At 39.9% G+C, this 25022-nt stretch overlaps 1 protein-coding gene across 3 annotated transcripts in view; it reads left to right on the forward strand.

Annotated features, from left to right (window-relative positions):
* Nucleotides 1-2018: 2018 nt before the first annotated feature.
* PPARG (peroxisome proliferator activated receptor gamma) overlaps nt 2019-25022 on the forward strand; it is a 53919-nt gene continuing 30915 nt past the window's right edge. Inside the window, exon 1 of one of the 3 annotated variants that reach the window (XM_021288012.2) lies at nt 2019-2182. The gene's annotated coding sequence lies outside the window, so the exon portion shown is untranslated. Of the gene's footprint in view, nt 2183-2419; nt 2588-25022 lie in introns of those variants that run through there. The other 2 variants (XM_065074426.1, XM_065074424.1) reach the window with 2 other exon arrangements.

The following is a 25022-nucleotide window of genomic DNA, read 5'->3' on the forward strand; positions in this document are numbered from 1 at the left end:
CCAGCCAAACTTAGGAATTCTCTCAGATAAGCAGGGGAGAAAGTCCACATAATCAAAAACTGTGCAGTCAAACAATGCAAACAAAAGCTGTATGAGAAATTGATAATTTCTTTATTATGACCATTTCATTACTATATAACGAAACACTAGAATTATAGAACAGATCATATATTTGTAGCCGATTTTATTTCTTTACCAATATGAAAATAATTGGCCTTCTGTGTCCCATGTGTGAAAAAAAAAAAAAAACAACAAAACCAACACTCTTTGTTGATAAGGAAAACAGATTAATTCAAATTATAAATAAGGCATATTTTTAGCTACCAAAAATATTTATGGTTTCTTCATCGCTTGATTCTTCAAATTAAGATTAGCTGTCCTTTTAAAAGAAGCATTTAATGAGGTACCAAATACTACCTAAAAATCTATGTTAAGCAGGAAATCAGAGTAAGCAATTTTTTCCTTTCCTGTCTCAATCTGTTAAAATGCATATTTACAAAACCTGAGTAATTTGTACATGTCAAGATTACGGTTTCTGCTTTATATTTTACGAGTTCTGTTCAAAGGATGAACTTGCTAAAAGAATATAATGCTTATAGCAGAAATAAAATGATACAGTATTTGTGACACTTCTTTAAAAGCTCAGTTTGGCTGATTTCTTTGGACCGAGTTACATATACCTACTTCATCCATGCGATTTAATTAAAATCTAAACCATGCTTTGTATTTCTGCTTATGAACTTACTGAAAGTCTAGGCTCAAACTGTGAGTGTATAGTCCCAATCAGATGTTCGTTAATCCTGCCTCTTTTTGGAATGCTCCCAGTTTCATGGAGTTTTAAAAAATTTGCATGTTAAACCTTAGCTTTTTGGGAGGGCCCCTCTATTACTCAGACACTTAAATTAAATGGGTATATTCTCCAGCAGTTTGCACACAGAACAGCATTGTTTCTGTTCTCAGCAGGGCTAAATCTGAACTCTGTGGAGTTGCCCAGCTAAGATCCTCTTTTTAACCTTCTATTGAAAATGTACCGCAGATATTGCTGTACAATGGTTAGAAATATTAATAATTTAGGTATTTCAGCCTCTGTTATTATTAGATTATTTTACCCACATTTGCCTGTTTATTCATTCATGACATCTTGAGCTAATTCTGAGGTTTTGTTTTACTTGTTTTCCGTACCTGGCTCCTAATTCTGAGTCAGGGTGTTACTGAATACATATTACTACAGCAGGCTAAAATAAAACCCAGAAGAAAAACAACAACAACAACAACAACAAAAACTTACAAACAAAAGATTTCCGTATTTCTAGAGCTTAAAAAAATCAGAGGGAAAAGCATGAATTGAAAAAAATTCCGATATGTCAAAGCAGAAGTAACACTTCAAGCCTATACAAATAGGCAGATCATTCTCATAAAAATCAACACAGGCTTCAAGCTTCTACAGACAGAAAGATTGCTCTCATGAACAAAAAGCTGCAGGCGATGTCAGTATCTATATATAAGTAGACCAGGTATTTTGACGTACTCAAGTCTAATCTATAAATTGCCTTCAGTATACAAGTAATGAAGCAAATGTAGGTTCTCCTTCAAAATCCTTGATGACTAAGAACCATAATGAGGCAAATTTAGGATCCTCTGAATCTTCTAATGATGTCCAAGAGATCAAGAGTTTTTAAAGATAAACTCTTGTATCCTGGGGCATCTTGACTTATAAGATGACTCCCTAAACCCTGGTGATCTTATGACTTCTTTTTTCCACATCTTTCTGAAGGAATCAGAGGGTGAAGCAGGAGGTGACATGCTTGTTTGAACTTGCTCTCTCCTGAGACTCACCGCACACCGCCTGTGCCATTTCCCCCTGCATTCCTGGCAGCGGGGAGGGGGAAAGGGGAGAGATAATCTGTAGCTAAAAAACGTGAGGGGAAAAAAAAGAATTCCATTTACCTCTGTCACTGCTAAGAATCTTTTCAGAAAAGCCTTTGCTGCTGTCACAGCAGGACACAAACTGACGTGAGGTGGCCAGACCAGCGACAGGAGCGCAGATAGGAGTGAGCTGGAGAACGGGAATGCAAAAGAGAAAGCAGTCAGGAGTCGGAAACACTGACTTTTCAGTCAAGAGATTACAGAGAGCAGAGATCAAACTCCAGATCCACCTCAGGGCCCGCGGTCTTGCCCTCAGGTACGCGCTTCTGCGTTCGCGCCCGGGCACGGACCCGGAGGGAACCGGCTGGGGTGAAAGGCCGGGGTCTGAGGGGAAAGGCGGGAGAAGCGGCGCCTCCTCCCCGCTGACCCGTTCGCAGCTCTTGCCCCGTCCCTCTCGCCGCGCTACCCCGCGGCCGCAGCCCCCTCAGCGCCGGTGCCTCAGCCCCCCCGCAGCGCCCCGACCCCCGCTGCCGCCCGCGGGTCCCCCTCAGCGCCGGGCGCGTGGGCGGGGCGGGAGGCGGCACCCGGCCCGGGGGAGGCGGCGCCCGGTCGGTAGGACGGGCCGAGCCGGGGAGTTTATCCCACTAGAAGGGAACAGTTTCTCCCGCTGAGACTTGACAGCGCCAGGTCAGTGCGGGCTACGGGGTGACCGTCCCCCGAGGTGAGAGGGCTGGCGGGGGCGTGAGGAGAGCGCCGGGCTGAGGGAGACACGGCGCGGGGGCTGGCGAGGGGCGCCGCGGTGTGAAGAGGGGCCAGGAGGGGCTGCTGGCGGGCAGGGGAAGCGTGCGCGGCCGGGAGCTGCGCCCCGGCATGGGGAGCGGGCTGAGCCCCGGGCCGGGGGAGGAGGCCGTGGTGCCGGGGATGCTCGGGGCGGCGGGGAAGGACGGCGGCTCCGCGGGGGGGGCGGGGTTAGAGGGCTTTTCCCGGGGCGGAGGGGAGCAGCGGAGCGCTGAGGGAGTGCGAGGCACGGCCCAGCGAGGAGCGGGTCTGCCAGGGCCGCTGCCGCTGCCCGCGGGGCTGCGTGGGCGGGCAGAGGCGCTGGGGCTGCTCCGCGGCGGGAGGCGGCGGGCGGGACCCCGCACCGGGAGCTCCAGGTGCGCCGGGCGCCCCGCGGCGCCGCCGGGCCGGGAGGGAGCGGGGCCCGGGCGCTGTGTCCATGGTGCTGCACCCGGGCACGGGAACCGCAGCCCGGCCGGGAGGAGGATGCTGAGGAGAGCGGGAGGCGCGGACAGGGCCGAGCTCCTCCCGCCCGGAGCTGGAGGGCATGGGGTGGATGTGTTCGCAAGGGCAGACCCCGGGGTGCCCGTTCGTGCTGCGTGAGGAGCGCGCAGGGAAGCGCTGCTGCTCTCCTGCCTCGTTCGCTTAATGAATGAACAGACTTTTTTTGTTTGTTTTAAATTAAATTTCTCAACCGCAGAAAGTCGGGGAGCCTCTCTGAGCCTGCAACAACCGAGATGCTGTGTTGAAATAAGTTATGTCTTGATGGCATGTCTCAGGTTCGCAGGAGCGTTTTGTAATCTTCCTGGTGTCATTTCTCTCAGGGTATTCTACAGCTGGAGAGTGCAAGTTCCTGTGGTGTTGTAACGCGGTGGCACTGTGTGCACACGGCAATACAATCCTGACTTAGCAGTGATGTATTTATTAGTAGCAGTGACGTAAGACTGGTATTTATTCTGGTGAAAAGCTCAGGGCATTATCAATTGCTCCTTTAAATCAGAAGGATTAGTTATAGTTACCTCTGCAATAACTGGGGTCCTGGGCTAGCCTCGTGCTTGTGACTTATTGCCCCACCTCTGAACAAGGCTTTGCTGGGAAACGTCACTGTAATGTTCCATTTAAAATGAGTATTCAAAAAAAAATTGTACCATTTCGTCCATAATTTAATCAGTAATTTACCTTTTAAAAGGTTACTATGATTTGTTACTAGTTAACTAAAAATTCCCAGTGTATACCAAGTGACTATGACAGATGATACTCAGGATTCTCCTTTGAAAAAAGTTTCCTGCGACTCGCTCTCATTCATATCGGAATTTGTTGCATGAAGTTGCGTGTTTGACATCATTATTCTCTTTGGTTGTCACCAAAAAAAAAAAATGCTGCAAGAATTGCTTAGAGATTTAATTATGAGATTGTAAGAAATCACTCTTAGCAGTATGTTAAAGCACGTGGTGCAATATAAGCATGGACTTGTCAAGGGGAGAGAGGGTTGAAAAAATAGTTGGCATGGACTTTGAATGATCACCAATCAGACAAACAATTTAAAGATATTTTCACACCGGTAGATTTTGAATGTAATGTTCTTAGGCATCAGTTTTGTAAAATATCTCATTATGACTCTTAGTTACAGAGATTATGTATCTGCAAACAGCCTTAAGATAGGTTGTATTTCTTAGAAATGTCTTCCTGGATAATACAATTCATTGAACATCAGCATTTGATGAAACTTCCATTACAATATAGAATATACAAATTTTTCTCCCGATAGAAATTTATATTTCGTATAATAAATTATCACAAAAAATGAAAGTGGGAAAATATTAGAACATAAGTGAAGAATATTTAACCTTCCTTATGATACTGATAAAAACAACCACTACCAACACTGCTTCTAAATCTGACTCTTCTGTGGATGTTTTAAAATAACCATAAGTCCATTTCTAAGCCAATAAAAGAAATTTAGTCCCAGCTTCAATTACTGTCAGTATGATTTTCTACTTACAGCAGTGGCTAATAAAATGAATTTTGCCAAAAGTCGTATTGTAAAAACAAGGAAAAGTTTGAAAGAACAAAAACTGAGTCTTGTACAAAGCTGGACTAAATAATGAAAAGTATACTTAGGGATTTTTTTCACATATTGCTGAGGCTCTCTTTTGGTTTTATTTTTTTTTTACATGTAATCTATACAGCACGGTGTTGAATATCTTTACTACTCATTTTTTTTTTGTAGCCTATTTGTGAATTGCTAGTTGTGCATATTTGCTATTCAGCGTTTTCGTTTCTTTTACTAGCTTTTGTTACAAGGATTATTCCTGTATTCTCCTCTGGTACACGGTAAAACAGTTACCAGTGCAGTTACTCAAGAGAAATTGAAATATAAGTTTCAACTCTCCATGCTAGTTTCTTCTGAAGTCCTGGATACAATACTCTCCATTAGTTATTGCTACTTGTTTCATTTTTTAATCACTGATAGGCTTATTGACTTTAGCATGATATTAGATGATGACTGCTTTATTCCATGCTGTATTTCTGTGATGTCTATTTTTTAACAGCAGGGGTCTATTTTTCAGGTACTTCGTACCAAATGTTCCTTGTGTGTCAGTTAACTTTTTGTGAATTAACAAAAGAAAAAGGTTAAAATAATGCGAAGCAAGAGAACATTGTTATACTCAGGTCCTACATACCCGTGCCACAAGCGGGAGGTGGGAGTTCCTCACATTAACAGGTCTGTTCTTAAGGTTTTCATTTAACTGTTACAGGGTACATGGAAAAAATCTTCCCCTACCCTCTTTTTTTTCCGCTTTCCAAGGCAGAGTGAAAAACGAAAGAGCTATAATATTTGTCATAAGAGATACTTAGATTCGCAGGAATATGAAATGTAAATTGATTCCTACGTTAAATGATAAACATCTTACATTTCTTTTGTCTGTTCCACTCTCCTCCATCCCCCCTCCGCTTTTTTATATGAAGGATAGTCCATCTTTTTTTCAGTTGTGCTTTCTTTCAGGTTCCAGGGACAAAGTATGTAGAAAATGCAGGCGCTAGGCAAACTGTCACCCTAGTGCTAGCACCTGTGGTGAGAGGGGCTTAGGATACTTCCAGATCTTGCAGGTGTAAGCAGATATGAAGGAGAAAATCCATGTGGGATCCACAGGAAAGACTAAGTTTCTACTTCAGCATCAGGTCTTCTGCTGCAACATGGGCTTCTCTTCAGCCTGTTGCTACAAAGATGTCAGCTCTTCTCACACCACAGCAAAAATATACAGCTAAATCTTTTGCAGGCTTTTATTCCTTTAATTTAGAGGGGGGGTGCGGGGGAAAGGCAAGGCCTAGTCTGCAGTCTTCATATCTGAAAACGTTTTGCAGGACTTAAGACAATTTGATCAGGTTCCCATTATTCTCCCAGTCCACTCACACCTTCCATTATATTATTTGGCCTGTTTGTCCCCTCCTAAACCACTCTGTAGAATTGAACTAACCAGTTACATCATTCTCCAATTAAAATTCATTATATGTGAACTATATAGATATTCTTAATTACCTGTGTTGCAGTAGTACCTGGCAGACTAGTCAAGATTTGGGCCATCTTGTAACTCACTCAGATGAAAAGATTGTTTTGATCCTTAATGCTATATGACCCATGACATGGGAATGCAAACAGTTATAAATTTACAACAGAGGCACAACGTAGTAGTGAGATTGCTGCAAAAATTGTCAGTGTTTTGATTTATCCTTACAACAGTAATAGAGTATTGCAATGGTAGTAGGTTCTAATCTGTATCACGATGAATTCAGAAAAGTTGGGTATATGTGTGGTAACTAATTCCCAAATTCATACCGAAAAAAACCTGAACTTCTAAGCGGCACTCTATTCTCTAAACAGAGCTGTTTTTACTTGCAGTTTCACTAGATTTCACTGCAAATATGAAAAATATCCTACTTAGAAGGGGAAAGATGAGTAAGTACCTCAAAAGGCAGGTTGTGGATTTCTGGAGTCGCTCAGCAGATGATGCTTTGTGGACTTGCATAAGCCACCCCCTTCCGTCATGACTAAGCAGATCACCTCCACGCCATGCAGGCTGCACATTCCGGACAAAGTCTATGAATTCGAGTCTATGAATCCCAAAGTCTACTCTGCTGGTTGATAATTAGCAATTTAAAACCCACAAAGCTGACGTAGCTCTGTGTATGTATGTCCTGGCACAAGTGTGTTTGGTGACTGCTGAGGTGAACACGTATGTATGGTTATGTGCACACCTGTAGGGGATCTGTGTGTGTAGGTAATGTATTAACCCTATGTTATAGAATGGCTTCCTACTTATCTCAGTAATGTTGAAAGGCTATATGTAACATCTGATAACACAGTATAATAAATATTGGATGATATCCCAACAGAGAAGTACCCAGAACATTCTGCGGTATCAAAAAAAGATGATGTTGATTTATTGGAAGATGCAAAGGCTCTAGAAAAAAAGCTCAGCTTCATTTGGGTCAGTGGCGGTTCTGCTGGTTCAGTGGGGTCTGGTTTGCAGTTTGTGTGCGGTGTTCAAAATGTTGTCCTGTATATGGTTTACTTCATGCCGTGACTGTTGTTGTCAGTCTGTGGCTTTAGTACACTGAAAATATAGTCTCTGACTCTAAATGAATTGCTGTTTGCTCACTGAGACTAAGTGCCTGAAATTAAATAACCGTGAATATATATTATAGCAAAAGTCCTGTATGATTTTCTTTAAATTATTAAGAAAAACCAGTATAACAGGAGCAATATATTTATCTGCCTTTTGTTCTGGAATTTGTGTGATCAATTTCTTAACATAACTTTAAACACTAACATTTTGATACAGACGCAGTTGATATTAGTCTATACTAGACCCTCAAATTAGACATGAGTTCCAGTTTTTGTCTTGAAACAGCTATTATGGGAGGAAAATATACTCCCTACTGTTTTACGGATTATTGGAATTTCATTAACTCCATGGGGGCTCACGTCTTTCCCCTTTAGTGCGGATCTGATTGTGACATATTTTACATTCCCTTTTGCCAGAATCCTGTAATTTTTTATAGAAGACCTCCAGCTACCATTCCTCTAACTTACCTGTATGTATGTATAAAATTCGAAATATGTTCTTTTCATGCAGACACTTTAAGCTGTCGTGGAATAGGCGTATAGAATAAGTGATAGTGATGGAAGTTTTCTTATTGCGCCTTGTGTTTTTCCACTGAGTTGAAGCACATTGCTTCTCGGAGAATTTCATATTTGCACAAAGTAGCCCTGCCCAGAATTATGATCTTGTCTTAAACTTTTTACACAATCTGTGATTACACTGCATTGCATAAAATAGGATTTTATGTTATAATATTGCATTGTAAGTCCATAGTACTTGTGTGTGTTTAGATTTATTGAACAGGGATGTTGTGTAACTGCTGTAGCTACTCATGGCTGTGTAGCAGAAATTCTGAAGTCTGAGAGGCTTTGAACTTAGGTTGCTATCTGTATACAAATAGAATGATGTACGTTTTCAATAGTTATGCTAGGGCAATGTTTTGATGTTGCCGTGAAATAAGTCCTCAGCCATGGTGGCTTGAAACATATGTCAGACTACCAAAAGAGTCACTCTGTTACACCAAAAAAAGGAACTATGAAAAGAAAAATGTTAATTACAGGCTTTAACACTCACACCAAGATCTTCTAGTAGGGGTGGTCAGAAAAACAGGTTTTACTACCTAGACCTGGTGCTTTGTGGTGCTATCTAATATGGGGTCTTGTGGAAAAATGCAGCCACTTCTGTTTACTGCCTTTCATAATGTACATATTTCCTCATGATAGGCTTAGGTACTGACTTCTTATGTCTACAGTAAATAAAACTGGAGGGTTTATCCTTTCATCTTGAATACGTTTTACTTGGAGTTACTGTTCGCTGTTCCCTACAGTGCTATTTCAGCTACACAATTTTATGCCAAATCTCACTTTTTAAGCTTAATAGAAGCATGTTATTGTGTGGTATATTGCTAAATTGATTCTTAATCCTACCTAAGAATGTAAAAAAATAAACAATAAAGCCAAATTTTCTTTTCAGTTACACCCAGAGAAATCTCTGGATAAGCAAGTACAGAAGTACGTGAGGGCAGAAGTTTGCTTTATTTACACATAATTTTACCTGTATTATCTAACGTTATTTGAGACCATATTTAATGGAAACATGAGAGATTTTGAAGAGGCCACAGGCTGAGGTCCTAATTCCCTCCAGGGTGAGGAGATATTATTTTATCTATTTGCTTTCTAGCTTGCAGGATGTCTGAAACAAACTCCTGGCACTGCCCTGGTGATGTAGCTATTCCTCCGATTCTGCTGAAGTTAACCACTGATAGTGGATGTTTTTACTTCGTTGAGTCACTAAACACCTGTGAGGATTTAACTGTATTTCTTCTCTAGCATCACATTTACATTTAAACTGCATTTCTGAGAGGCCTTATTTGTACGTCAAGTATGTTAGTGTATTTGATTTTTTTAATTATTAGGAATATGGAGAAAAGCTGGTTAGCGCTTTATTTATTTTAAATCTTCTGTAGTAATTGTCAACATAAAAAGAGTTTGCCAAAGGAATGCATATTGCAAGGCGCTCATATAAAGGTTTAGATGTTTTGAGTTCTACACAGAAAAGAGTGTGGAAACACAAGTTCTGCAAATATGCTTTCGCTTTCAGAATTTCAGCTGTTGCTGAAAATGGTTTGAGATGATAAACAAGATGAAACTTTAAGCTTTATTTAGAACAAAAGCTTTTCACATCTAATCAATTCTCTGAATGAAATAAGCACCATTAAAAAGGTTTCTTTTCCTGGATTTTATTTTTTTCCCGTACATTTACACTAGAGATATGGCCAGGATTGCTCACTTGGCCTGGAGTAGCTTGTGTAGTAGAGATCTCGGCTAAGTATGAGTTGTTACAATTAACTGCAGAATAAGTTTCAAAATTAATATTACAAAAGTTTATTATGACAGGTCCTGAATTTCAAATAGGAAATAAGCAGCCATTGAAGAACTAGTTGGAAAGGTTCAGGTTTTTAACAATTGTTTTAATGTTTTTTTTTTTATTATCAAGACAATGCAAAATAATTTCCAAAAATCCTGTGGAAGCTTAATTAGTAGTTCCTAGCTTGCCTTTTTTTTTTAATTATTTGGATGTTTGCACTTAGGAAATGCTATTCCAAGCAAACTCCACGCTTGCTTTCCGTGATTAGCTTGTCAATTGATGTTGGTTCTGTTTTGCAAACTCCTTGGAGTATTAGTGGTGATGCGAGCTTGCCAGTTCTCCTGAACTGGTTAATTGTTTTTGTGATGCAGAGAAGCACATAATGGCATGATGAATAAGAGACCCAAGAGGGTTCCTTGCACAGTTTCCTTTGGGCACTGCCCAAAGTCTTGTTCTTTGGGTCTGCCTCATGTGACTGGCCTGGCCAACTTCACCCAGTTCAATTGGGTGTGGCGGATATTTATTATGTTCACAGTATCTTGTTTAGTTGAGGTTTTTTGAGGTGATCCAATACCTTGTATAAAATGTACACTTGAAATCATGGCACTTGGTTTAGGTTTTACTCAGGCTAGGTAGGATAAAACCTCAGGTTATGCAAGTTACTTTCTGTCATCGGTAATGACGTTTGAAGAATTATTTTCTTAGACCAGGATTGCTAATTTATTAAGAAATAGTAATTACAGCACAGTTGGTGTTGGCAGGAGTTCTCGACAGTGTTTGAAGACAGTACTGGAAAACCCTTCAATATCAAGAATCCATTTTTCCTCCAACAAAGATACTTTCTTGTAGACACATCTTCTTGAAAATTTTTGAAAATTAAAATCTTAATTAAAAAAATCAAATTTTTAAAATGTATTTTTCCTACATACATACCTTCATGCTTTAATTTATATTAAAAAAGCCAAAACACTTTGGATGCTGATGCCAGTGCTCACAGTAACTGATCCCATTCTGAAATGAGCCTGTGTCTAACGGTCTATCACCATTTTCCTTGTTCTATGCTTTGGATTGTGGTATCTGTCAAATTTTTAATGAGTCACAGTTTTGTTAAGAAAGGCTTTTTTTACGCAAGAAAAGGGTTCCGTACAGCACAGCGGCCCTCTGTACAGAATATGCTGTTTCATCCTTCGTGATGCAATTCTGAGAATGGGGAAGTCACGTGCATTTCTTTCCATTCTTTTTCGGGTCACCAGGGTGCCGGTTTTGAGTAGATGAGAGACCAAATGAAAATCCAAGAGAACGACCTTCTGTACGTCTTATCAATTCTGCTTTCAAAAGATAAAAATCTTATCAACAGTGTTCTGATTCTTTGCAAATGAAAATATCCATGAAACAAAACTTGTGCGGAATAGATGGAGTAACGTGCGATTTTAAAATAGGCTCTGGCTTTAAAATATTGTGCAAAAGCTAGAATACCTTTAATCTGTCTAGAGGCTACTGGTGTTCAGTATGATTAGATGAATTGTCGTGGCGGATCAAGACAGGGATGTGAGGCTAATGTGGGACTTTGGAGGCCCAGCAGAGAACAGGGGTGGAAAAGAGTGAAAAAAAATATCCATTATGAATATCAGGAAAGGAAATGAAAGAATTAATTAATTTAAAGGCAATTTCAAAGGAAGGCAGTGGGAAGATTGGCCGAGACTGTTGTTTTTCTCTATTTATTTAGCTCTTTTTATGTTTGCCAAATAAGGTATTAAAAAACAGGGGAATTCTATGAAAATACAGATGTTTGAATTTCTTTCTCAAAGTGTAAAGTTTGTTCTTGGAACCTTCTTGATTTTGAATTCTCTCTAGTCTCTTATGAGATTTCCAGCTTTTCTTGGTTTAAGATATGCTGACAATGCCATAATGTGGTCTTTCACTGTATTTTGGCATTCCTGCTCATTGTTCTTTTTCTGCCCAAGTTTGTTCTGTTTTTTAAATCTAGCTTTATTTATGACTCCTCCGAGAACAGGGACTGTCTGATATGCTAACAACAAGTGACAGCTTTCCTGTCTCTGAGGACAGGCAGTGAATATTGCTGGAGTCGGAGGTAAGTTCAGAATCACGGTAACATGTCCATACCCTACATGTGATATACTGCAGCGTGACCACGTTCTCTGACGCAGGGTGTGCAACGGATTCCTGTCTCCTCCCCCGTCGTCCAACAGGAAGGCACAGCACAGCGTCATACAGCGTGTGGCAATTCTAAATTTCTGCTGAAGCTTGGCCCCTAGGCAGGAGTGCAGCTCTCTTGTTGTCACTGATGAAACAACTGGACGATGAATCTCCTTATAATGCCAGAACAAAGGGATTTAAATTACAGCAAAACCAACCGGAACAATAACAAATTGGTAGACATTAAAACACGGAGAGACAGTAGGGCCATCTCTCCCTTTCCTCCCCAAATATGCATTTTGAAGGGAAAAATGAAGAGAGGAGAAGGTTTGAGGTGAAAAAGGTGAGAGACCCAGGGTAGGGGGGAGAGATGAAGCAAAAACTCAAATTGTCCCGGAAGAAAAGCAGAAAAAAAGCAAGGCGGAAGAAGAAATTGATGCAGGTATGGTTGCCGCTTTCCTGACAATTACTCCAGGAAGGGCTAATGAATGTAGTAATTATATCTGGCAGGTACTCTGTGGGAGAAAGGCATTCTTTGGAGTTCAAACGCTAAGAGTGAGGGAGTGCTCATTTAGCTATGAATATGGAAATTAAATAAAGACAATGTAGGTTAAATACTAAATAGCACCGTTTTCTGATTCCAGGATGTCATATAAACTGTTGCATAGCTCCTCAAAGAAACCATCTTCTGAATAAGAATTGCTGAAATAAAATTGCAGGAAAAAAAATCGGAAAATATCCTGCAGAGATGCGTGTTACATTGGGAAGAGGTACTGAGAGACCCCACTGGATTTTCCTCCCTTCATGTTCTGTGAGCCATTTTTCATAACAGGTTCCCTTGTGCCCTTTGATGCCGTACAGGCCATCTGAAGCATAGTCGGTTTTCTTCTACAACCATAGGGCATGTGGATTATTTTAGCTCCTAAAAGCTAGGGGTGATTTTGAGACACTTACGTTATCCACTGTGTTGTTACCTGTTCTCAGAGAATAAGGTGAGAAAAATACTAAGCTGTTTCCAGTTTGCTATGGTGCTGCCGTTTTTATATAGTGGACCTTCGAAACAGCAAAATACTTCTTCTGTTTTCATTTGGCACAAAACAGGCAGGTAAATGCCTCTCTTAGATGTCAGCTACAGGAATCTGATAATTTTACTTGCTTTGTCTCTGTATCAAGAATGTAACTTGTATCTTAGTTTTCCATCTCTGCAATTTCTTTTTGCACAGATATAATATTTCATCAAAATGAAGTGCGAGTTGGGGAAAAATAGGTCAGTACATTCTATGTTAGTGCTCAATAAATGGTGTACAAAGGAAATGCATGTTTGGTGGGGTGTAGGAGAGTTCTGGAGTCTTACTCAGGTTCACACTGGTGCTGTACATCTTCCCCTTCCTGCAAGCTGGGATTGCCTTCTCCATGGATTGCCAGCTGCGGGCAGAAGGTGGGACCATATTTAGGAAAATAAGCTGATCCAAAATTGAATAACTCATTGAATTTGAGGGAAAACAAAACAAAACCCCAAAGCAATTATATTCCCTAGTCTTGGAGAAGTCTAATTGAACTAGTAAATTTAAAAGCGCTGTAACTTGGGCACCAACTCAGGAACGGGATTGTTAAATGGTTAAATTCTTAGAATTGTCCTTGGTCCAGTTTTGGCTCAGCCAGCAACCAGCCATTCGAACACTTTCCAGAAATAGTTCAAGAGTTAGCATGGGCCATGGACCATTTGCAACAAGCCATTTGGGTGTTGCCACCCAGTTCTGATGACTGAGACAGCTTGATAACGTGGGTGGAAGAAATATGGCCAGAGTGAAAGTCTTGGTGCTCTCTAGTTTATTGGTATAGCTGAAACTGAATTAGTTTAAATGCCTCTCAGATTTGTCATAATTTTCTTTCAAGTTTCTTCCTGCCTGCAGACCAAGATAAGCTGTGCTTAATGTTCCATTCATAGATTTTTAGCACTAAAAAAATTAAACTTACAAAGATCTCAAAGTTAGAAATTATTGAAATCATGTGGCACGTAAGAAAGAAATGGAGGGTGTATGGTTGACATCTTATGAAAAGAAAAAAATCTATGTAAGTCATTTTAGTCAAGGCTGTCTGTCCATTTGGCTGTCCTATAAATAAATAAAAGGACATGTAACATAAAGCCCAAAATCTTGGAAAATAATGCTAGAATTTTTTTCTAACCTTTGGTGAAGGATCGAGTTGTTATCAGAACTTGTTCTACGCTATGGCAAAACTCTTTATTTGTACATCTGTCCTGAGCAGATGTCAGGAAAATACTTGGGTATGACATAGCCATTAATCTGAAAAATATGAACAATATTTTGACATTTTTGCTGTCCTACTGTCTGTTCCAAGAACTATAGATAACTAATATTGTAACTCGCCTTTCAAGAATATATTACAACTTATTTGAGCTGAAAATTCCTTTTGGCCCGAGTGAAAGTACACAGTGCAAACAAAGTTATGAAATGTGTACACAAGGTGTGAGAGTAGATGGTTATACCTGTGTATAACTTTATGGTTCTGATCTTTCAGGGTAGTCAGGGCAATCTGACCCCCACACTCACCATCTCCTTGATTTGAACGGGATTAAAATGAATATTAGGGCCAAATCAGACTGATTTCCCCCAACTAGCATCAACAAATAAGTCATGGCGGTTTTAATTTTTTTTTTTAATTAAATAGAAAGCACAGAATTGTAAAATCTAAATAGATGAACGTGTATTTTAAGACTTGAAGATCTGAGAGCTGAAATATTTGACAATGTGGCCACTATTTTAAACACTCCATTTCTCTTGTAAAAATTGCTAAATATTTTGACTGTTAAAATCCTTTTAGTTGCGTCACTATTGATTCAATTAAAAGGAGAAGAAAATACCATGTTTTGTTAAGACTTAACAAACAGAAGGCAAGAATAGGTAACTAAACACATGAAGCATTCAAGAATAAATGTAGAGTAAGTTACAACGTTTTTCAAGATGATGAGGCACTAACTAATAAAATAGGACAAATCAGAGACACAAAACACAACATACGATGAAGATTTGAATATTTTAACTTCAAATAACTGGCAATCTCAGAAACAGCATGTAGAGAAGGAAGTTCTGTCCGTTTACCTCTGCAAGAAATATATTGTCTTGAGCACAGGAAACTGAAGATGGGGGAAAGCACTGCAGGAAAATTATTTCTACAGGAAAAATCCCCCAGGGCTCCTCAATCCTTTGCATTATTCTTAATTAAGAGTTATTTTTTAAAGTAAATTTTTGTAAACAAACCAGCGTCATTTTTAACCTACCCCAAAGTGGAGTCAGTCAGCAGCTTGTTTCGCAGGGTGTATGCGGCAGCGCCACCGCGGCCCATCCCAGCCGATCAGGAGCAGTGATCCAGAAATGCAAAGTTCCATAACTTCGTTTCCTGTTTTCTAAATCTTGAAGGCATGTTTTTCAAATTGCTCCACCTTGGAAAATCTTCGCTAGAACAGGAATTAAACCATAATGAATGGATATCTGTTATGTTTTGTCAAATCAGATTTTTCAAACTTAAATGGTTTGTAATGAGAATAAGAGCAGCACGGGAGGACAAGTAAAGGAATTAGTGTGTGTGTTACTCTGGCTGTTTAAAAGTATTATTCTTTCCTTATACAAATTGCTCTTCAAACACTAGAACCAATTAAGTTTCTTATGGATGTGTCTTTTAGAACTTTTTCATTTGGATTTTCTGATATTATGACAGGGAGAGCTCCAACTGTTTCTCTTTCCATGGTGACACTAACAACAATTTAGATATTTGTGTTAAAACTGCTTTCCATTGTAGTCAGTCCAGGCTGGAACAAGCCAACGGTTTCCCAAGCTGTTGGAGGTGAAGAGACCAACACAGACACACAAGAGCAAACAGTGAATATTATAAACCTTTATCAAATGAAAAATTAGTCCTTCAATGGTCATTACTTGAATCAACCTGCTAAACAAATGCTGACGTTTCTATAATATGGTTCAAATTGCATGTGAGTCTAAATTTTCAAGTCTTCTGCGTACCTGTGGGACGTGCTGGCCATCCTCAGGAGCCACAGAAATACAGGACTTTTTAGAAAGACCTTTCAGAATGAGGCTGTCTCTTAGTTAATGTTCCTACAGGGAACCAGAAGCACCAGAAATCCCACAGCTCGATATGTTCCCTTTTGGTAAATCAGTCGTGGCTTCCAGAGCAGAAAGCACAGAAAAGCATCTAAACGTTTCCGGTTTATTCTTAATTACGTTGTCAATCTTCTGGAATTCCCTTTCCTTTCTGTATTTGAACTATCAGCTGTTACTCAAAATGGTTCTAAATCATAAATTCATATAGCTTGAAACTTTTTCAAGGGAATAAAAAAGCAGTTCGTGGCCTCTGGGAGAGTAAATTCCGAGGTTAATTTATAACTAAAGCAAATGTATCTATAAAAAGAAGAAAAGCTCCATATGAAATATGTTAACAAATGACAAGAAAAAAGAGGCTTGATAAAAGATATCAGAACTTGTTTAGCACCAGTGATTTTATGACTGAGGAATTCATTTGTAGGTGTGTTGGGAGTACCAAATCACAATTCTTTAAATTGCTAATGGGAGACAAAGCTCTTTATCTGGTCTGAATGTGTTCACATGAAATGTTCAGTCCTGCCTTCTGTAAATAAACTTTTAGTGCTTACACTATGCATCTGCATTGAGAGTCTGTGTCAGCAGGGTAGAAAAAGATACACAGTTGGTGTTGAATCACTTCTCAGACCCGCTGCTGATACACACTGCTCTAAGAAAGGATGGGAGCCAGCAGATTGTTTCCTCCAAGTTTGTAGAACTCAGCTTGGAATTTTTTCCTTCTATATTATTAGCGTTTTCCTAGAATCTGGGTAGCTTTGCTTGCAGCAAAGTTAACTCTATATCACCAGTGCTCTCTACAGCAATATGCACTAAATTGTTTCACTTTGGATTTGTTTACTCCTTTGTCAGATACAGAAGTTTCACAGATGTCTTTAACAGGTGATGTAGTTAATGACTTTGTACTTACCCCAAAGAGACAGATTAGCCTTGGATCAATTGCAAATTAACTCCTACAGTCTGCCTATCATCAAAATTGATTTAAGGCTGTCTGCTCCTTGCGTGTCAGAGTAGTGAACCTGCATCTCTTGGCAGTCATTGAAAGAGGAAGGGCTGTTTCTGGAGATGCACATTTAGCACGGGGGGACATGCCCCTGTGAACAGCCATTGGAGGAGAACTTCAAGGGCTAATTCTGCACAGCTGAATTACAGCAGAAATACGCATCACTGTGACGTGAAGAACTGCAGACCACTGAGACTCCAAAGTTGGCTGAGGTTACTTTAGGAATCATTTGAATCTTGGTATTGTTTTCTTGAACGTGCCACGACTAGGACTTTCAAATATGATCATGATGAATTTGTTATACTGCATAACTTTCTATTATAATGTGGTGTCATGATGAGAACATTATACGCACAATGCCCACCCAAAGTACCGAGTCAGCAGACTGCGTATATGAAAAGCTAAAAAAAAGTAATTTATTTTATTTCAACATGTTTATTTTTTCCTTTGGTATCTCTAATTGACCAAAAAATGTTGTTTGTATTGCAAAGGCTTAATGCCTAAAACTTTTACCCTGAGTAGCCAAAAAGCAAAATATTTAATTATCTGTAGTTATCTCTTTATTGGCATACCGATTTTACTTTCAGTGAGAAAATTATTCTCTCTTGAATAAGAACTTATTTTAAATGGTTAAGTTTTGCGGTCTTGACAATTTGTAATTTTTCAAATACAGCACCATCATTCAGCTTCTAATTATTTAACTAATTATCTCTGCAGGCTTCAGCAGCATAGAGAGATGAGGGCTGAGAAGTGTTCAATATACCTTTCTAAAACTATTGAAAAACATTTACTTTCTGTAAGTATTTAAACACTGTTATTGGTCATTGGTAATCAGCCCATACCACAAAGACATCTCTCCTCTATAGAATCATTTGGAGCAAGAGACTATTTTTGCTGTTCTAGATCAGCCTCTGGTGGAACCTCTCACTAGCCACCACCTGAGGTATTATTCTTGTCAGCCATTCTGAATACTGGCCACGAAGGAAAATGTTGAAAACTGATTTTTTTCAGCATTCTGCTTTTAGATCACAGAATCCCAGAATGTCAGGGGTTGGAAGGGCCCTGGAAAGCTCATCCAGTGCAATCCCCCCCATGGAGCAGGAACACCCAGATGAGGTTACACAGGAAGGTGTCCAGGTGGGTTGGAATGGCTGCACAGAAGGAGACTCCACAACCCCCCTGGGCAGCCTGGGCCAGGCTCTGCCACCCTCACCAGGAACAAGTTTCTTCTCATCTTTCAGTGGAACCTCCTGTGTTCCAGTTTGCACCCACTGCCCCTTGTCCTGTCACTGGTTGTCACCAGAAGAGCCTGGCTCCATCCTCCTGACACTCTCCCTTTCCATATTGATCCCCAGGAATGAGTCCCCCCTCAGTCTCCTCTTGTCCAGCTCCAGAGCCCCAGCTCCCTCAGCCTTTCCTCACACGGGAGATGCTCCACTCCCTTCAGCATCTTGGTGGCTGCGCTGGACTCTCTCCAGCAGTTCCCTGTCCTGCTGGAACTGAGGGGCCACAACTGGACACAATATTCCAGGTGTGGTCTCCCCAGGGCAGAGCAGAGGGGCAGGAGAACCTCTCTGACCTACTGACCACCCCCTTCTAACCCACCCCAGGTACCACTGGCTTCCTGGCCACAAGGGCCCAGTGCTGGCTCCTGGTCACCCTGCTGTCCCCAGGACCCCCAGGTCCCTTTCCCCTACACTGCTCTCTAATAGGTCATTCCCCAACTTATACTGGAACCTGGGGTTGTTCCTGCCCAGATGAGATCCCAGGAAAAAATATGCTAATATAATAAGCAGGGAAATGCTGAAGTGTGTGGATTTGTGAGACAAGATCTGTATTGTGTATTAAAAAAACAGTGCTGTAGGGGTGGTAATTGCGTTCACCCAAAGGAACATGACTTTGTTCTAGAAACAGTTACCTCACAGCCAGTGCTATCCTGGTCCTCTGAACACAAGGAGTCCATAGGCCTTAAAATTCCTGAAAGCTTAATCTGAAATGACTTTGGAAAAAAAAAATGGGTGAAAGATTCAGGGAAATACCTTTGTTATGTTCCTGCCTTTTTGTTGTTGTTAACGTACCGCATGACTTTCCTCTCAACCTCTAGGAATGCCTTGGATGTCTTTCAAGATCACAAAGTTGTTCGTATGGTAGAAATGTATGAAAGTTGTCTCTATACGGAGTTGCCGTTGCTCTTTTCCTTATCTGTGAAGGAAACACAGCAACTCCCACTGGGGAAATTTCATGTTAACTTGATCTTAAAATAAAAAATCAAGGGAAAGGTCACATCCTAATAAGCTGTGCACATCTAAATTCCCAGGGAGCTTCAAAATGACGTTGTATGACTAGGGTACTAACAATTTTCCAACAATGTAATTTTGAACTGCTTCCAACAGTGTTTCTAACATCCGAGAACAAATAGTAAAATAAAGATACAACTGGCAAGATATAAGATCCAGTTGAGCTCTGTGATTCACAGTATATTGCCCATTGATAGTATGGGGGCTTTGCATCTGACAAATAGAATGGAATCGGCAACATTTTCTGCTTTGATTGAGGTGTAAATCTTATGAGGAAGCTGTTTGTTGATCAGTTGATGTATTACTGTGATCTCAGTATCCATAGTTTCTACTTTTTTCCCTAACCTAGGATTATAGCCCCACGATTTCCTCAGCACGTCTGAGGAGGGGGGGACTCAGTTTGAGAGACTGCTCAGTATGGTGCCTGTGTTTGTGTGGGCAGAGATTTTGGACACATTATGTTCAGTTATTGACCAAGAGCTGCAGAATTCCTGTTCAAAAACACGTGCCTTCCTCATTGTCCCACAAAAGGTAAATTAAGTCAACTGATAGAAATCTGACAGTGAGTTTTAAAGGAGCTGGTATTTAAGTCCAAGAGTTCTTGTCTGACTCAGTGAACCCGTTATGTACAGTTGTACAAAATATTCCCTAGTTCCAAACAATGAACCAAGTCTGGTACCAGTTTACACCTCAAACAGTTTAGGAATTCTCAAAATACAAGAGACACCATTGTGCAATTGTATTAGTTTTACCCAGTATGCCACGCACATATTACAAGCCCGATCTTTGCATTGGAAGGGTGTGCCTGTGTCAAGCCATGAGGTGAAAACTGTCTTCTTGTAACCCAATGAAAAACTATTTCTGCTTTGCAAATAGTTTGGTGTTAAACCTATTTTGTTATGATATATTGACAGCACAAAGTGGAGGTGAGAGATGAAAACCAGGTTCTAAATGCCCCAAATTTCCCAGGTCATAGTTGTCCTCATTTTCATCCTTGTATCCCTCTGAAGCAAGTCTGTCACTGTCGGTGAAGGGTCGCCTGGGCTGCTGCCAAGTAACCTCCAGTTTTGGACAGAGTACAGCAATAAGGTTGAAAGCAGATGTTCACACCTTGTTACACAAAGGACGGGAAGTACAGGGTGTGGGAAGCACTTTGCCATTGAAGATCCCTTCTGATCTTCTGGATTAGAGGTGGTTCCAAAAGTTTCAGTGGGGCTTTGCGTGCCCCGTGAACAGAAGCAGGGCCTTATCCTGCCAGCCAGCTCTACGTTACAGCACATGGCGCTGGATCTAATCCCCATGGCCGTGATAATTTTTGGTGATAATCTCAACAGCGTTTTAATATGATTCCTTTTAAATACAACCAAATCTTTGAAGAGATCGACCATCTGTCTTGTGATCATGCTTCGAATTCAGCGTATAGAAATTTTCAAACTACCGATTTTTGTTTAGCAATTAAAAAAGTAATGAGAACGCTGAGAAATCACAGTGACTTATCCTCAGTATACATTAGAGCCACAGGATACTTGGTTGTTCACAAACCCGCTTGAGGGGTTACACAAAGTCACAGTGCTAACTTCTAGTTCCTCACACTAAACTTGCTTGCCTAAGAAATTAATCTCCTCTGAAGAATAATGGAGTATGACAATATAATTGATTGCAAAGTTAACTATTGATATTCTGTCCAAATTGAAGATGAATAACTGATTTAAAAATAAAACGACCAAGTTAGCAAGTAGCCCAGAGTATATGGACAAAATTCCAGTGGGTAATTTGTGGTTTGTATGTGAAAATGACATGCATATTTAGATTAAAGAAATAGAGTTGCCTGTAATTATTCAAAATAACACTTTCTAGAAAGTTAATTAATATGATTTTTTCAATATGCTAACTTAATAAATAGTCTAGAAAAACAAGAAGTTAACTATAAGTCTAAGTGTTTAAATATACTCTTTTGTCTTGAATTGTGGTGTACACATCTATTTATCGTGGCATGAAACGGAAAGATTTGCTGTTATCTGTCCTCTTAGATCACTTACGGAAGAAATTCTTGAAGTATTTTAAATACAGAAAAAAATGACGACAAGAACACGTGACAGAGAAGGGAACTGAAATTTTCTCAATCTCTTCCCCTCTCTTTAATGCTGTTAAAATTTAACATAGCTGCTTTGCTTTTACCGCTATTGTTCATGTTGCATAACCCTATAATTATTAATCTTACTGACACAGAGTTAGGACTTGATTATACGCTTTTCTCTTCACTTGAAACTAGAAAATGCTGTCAAATATAGAAACAGAATGACAGTTCGTGTTTTTGAAGAAAACAGGCAGGTTTACATGAGCTGGGATGTCTCTGGGGAATTGTCATGTACAAAGCTTCCTACAATCTGAAATCCATGTGAACACAGGGGCACAGAGATTTTCTGGCCTTGAGCTAAGAGGCACTTCATGCTCTCCACAATGTTTATGTGCAAAATACAAAGTGCAATCAGAGTCTTTACTGATTTAGTCAAGCATCGGTAGATTCTTTACAGCTGAAAACGAGGACAATTACAAAAATCACTCTTTAGCATTAGTTCTTAAAGCATTTGTTTAACCTTAGTTGTTAAAAGTAACAAAATTCTGAACGCATACATTACTTTATCCGAACAGTAAGTTGTTCTTAGCTGTGGCTACTCAACTTTCAGTTTGGTGTCCTAAAATGATGTCATTTTATCTCTTGAAAATGTCTTGCCAAAAATAGCAACACCACTTTCCCTCTTCCTTGACTAGAATCGTTTGTACAGTTGCGCAGTCACCGTGCAGATCCAAACTCTGCGGCCTGTGCCGGTGTGTGACAGGGGACGTGCTGTGCATGGCCACTGCGGGCTAAGGATCAATATCTATAGCTGAAGAATAACATCAAGCACCATTTCTGGAAGGTTAGTTTATTGCAGAAGCAAAGGACAGTAGCACAAGCCATGGAACTGCTAAATGGGTGCTGTTTATTGCCATATTTACTTAAACATTAATGTTACTATACCCTGCTTTCTCAGTGAATGACACAGGAAAAGCAGGAGTGACATATATTTCACATAAAGGAAAAATTGAGTTATGTGAAATAATTTTCCATACCTTGGCAGGTAAAAATGTTCATTTCTTCATGGGGAAAGCAAGGCAATTCCAATGGCCACGCTTTAAAACAAAGGTTGACAAAAGTAGGGCCAAGTCATAGCAGACATATTCTTAGGATATTAATAACGTAGAGGAAGAATAACCCAACAACAACAAAGAAATTCTTTCCTTTTAGCTTTCATGCACATTGTAAAATTCCAACCTTGCCAGATCTCTTGCTAGGAAATACAATAAGTTGATGCATTAATAACAAAATCAGAACTTTGTAGAATTTTGCGTTAACACACCATTATCTGGGTTATATTTATTTTTAAAGTGCATTTGTCTGCTTCTTCTTATCAAAGGGCTGCAGAGAGAGTATTTGTTTTTCGTTAAGATTCAAATAGCACTTACCCACTGTGTTTTTAGTAAGTTATTCTATATCCTTAAGAGAGACATATCTTGGCCTTTTTACACTTGAAAAGTACATTTGGAAAAGACTTAAACATCTCCATCAAATTCTGTGCCACTACCAAATACTCATGTCAGGAAACTACAGGGAGATGTGTGACAGAAGGCTTAAGTAACCTTGTAGAACTATTTAGCATGTACCCATTTTTGTATTATTATATGATGTTGCCGTGATCGTCCATTATCTGAATGTACGTATTATGGTATGTTGTTCTTCAGCGGTAAAGGGAGTTTTGTTTATTAGAGTTAGATGGTAGGAACGGAAATGACGTAATTAAAAATAGTTCGGTTTGCCCAATGTATACACTGACATCCCGGACTACTTGGAGTTTGCTGGGGAAAATGTTCACCCACAAACTTCTATTTTTAACCCATTTTATTGACTTTAGAACTCAAGATAGTGCAGTGCTGTTCTAGGGCTTCTTGGTATCATCTGTTTCACAGTAACTCTGATCCTGGGCTCTGATTTTTGGCGTTCCAGTATGCAAGAAGTCTTTCTGAAGTATATCAAATAGGAAATTCATAACGAAATTACTATAATTTTTGTTGAAAGTAAGAAATATGGTAACGTGAAAGGTGGTAAGTTGGCGCTTACTGAATTCTGAATTGTCGTAGTAGATACTTAAGTATTCTTTTTCTCATATTGCTATTATTTAGTCATAGGCAGGCTTTAAAATGGATATTTTCTATCTAGCTCTTATGATAACCAGTTTTAAGTGCTAAATTTCCTTCAAAATGTTGTGGGTTGTTTTATATTCTTTTTTTCTGGAACAAAATAGAGTACAACATTATGTTACGTTGTATTTTCTACCAACCCCCAAAAAACAAGAATGGGGAAGATTCTCTTGATGCTCTTGTCCTGTAGTCCGATAGAAGACTCAGAAGTGGAACTGTTCAAGGTAACTTGAATTTAGAGCATAATTAATGTACTGGTGTTCATTAAATACTTCTCAGAGCGTTGCACAACGTTGGAATTTCGGTTACAAAAGCAAACTTACCCCACTTGTGACCTGATTCTCCACTCCTGTAGACAGCCTCAAGTCACCTGGATGGGGTAGTTTTAAAGCTGTCTGGAAAAATTAATATTTAGAAAGATGGAGCACATGAGATGCGAAGAACATTGATCTAAATATGTGATAAGTATCCTACACTATTGAGCACAATAATTATCGAATCACATGTAAAAACACGTCAACATATTTTAGTTGGGAACATTTTGGAGGGTCAAAAGTACAGTAGTCAGATGACAAGAGATTGCTGTGCTGCTGAAAAGTGGCTGAGCAGGTTAGATGCTTCTTGATTCATACAGTTGAGAAGGTTAATTTTTCTTTTGCTAATTTAACAGATGAAAGAGGCACATTTGTGCAACAGATGATAGGTGGACAAAAGTTCATGTGTCTGTATTATTACAATTTTAGTTGAGTAATCTTACTATAGGCTGGTGCGAGGCCTGCTGGTCTATATAGTCAAAGTGGGGTGCTCGTTTGAACTGTGCCTGGTGTTTGTCTTGTTGGAGTAACGGCAGCACTGAGGATGGAGTGGCAAGCGGGGTCCTGCAGCTCCGCGCTGGCCGTGTCTCCCTGCTGCTCCCAACACAGTGTGGAAATGACTGCGTTCCACACACAACCTGAACATGTTTTGTGCTAGATTAATGTAGGGGGCTCCTGGCAGAGGAGAACGCTAAATGTTAAGCCCTCTTTAGTACTACTTACCTGCTTTCTGAAGCTTTGATGTGCTCGAACTAGCTTGACGTCGCAGAGTCAGCGAGTGTTCTGACATATACAGCGAGTGTTCTGATACTTGGCATATATCAGAAATTCTATGCAATTATATATTAAAAAATTAAATATAGGAAAGTGTGTTCCCTCTCATGCTGAGATATTTCCTGTATTTGGTACACAAATAGCACTATTTGCACTAATGAATCAGTTTTGCGACATGGTGCTTTTTGTCTTTTAGGACTTAGTGATTGTCCAACAGTTAAACTATTTGAAGTGATACTAAATAAAAAAGCATTCAATCAAATTATACGGGTGCTACATATAGTCTTGCCATGTTAAAATACATTGTACAGTTTTAGTATTTTAGAAGATGACAGCTTTGTGATGAAAATGGCCCGTCCTGATATGAGAGAAGCATTTTTATGGATAATTTGCAATGCGTTTGACTGCCAGGAAAAACTTTAAAAGTGGGATTTAATTCAAGGAATGAGTTTAAACTCATGTTGCTTTTCTTCCTCCTCCTCCTCTTCCTG

This window comes from Columba livia, chromosome 10, assembly GCF_036013475.1.
Source record: "Columba livia isolate bColLiv1 breed racing homer chromosome 10, bColLiv1.pat.W.v2, whole genome shotgun sequence".
NCBI lineage: Eukaryota > Metazoa > Chordata > Aves > Columbiformes > Columbidae > Columba > Columba livia.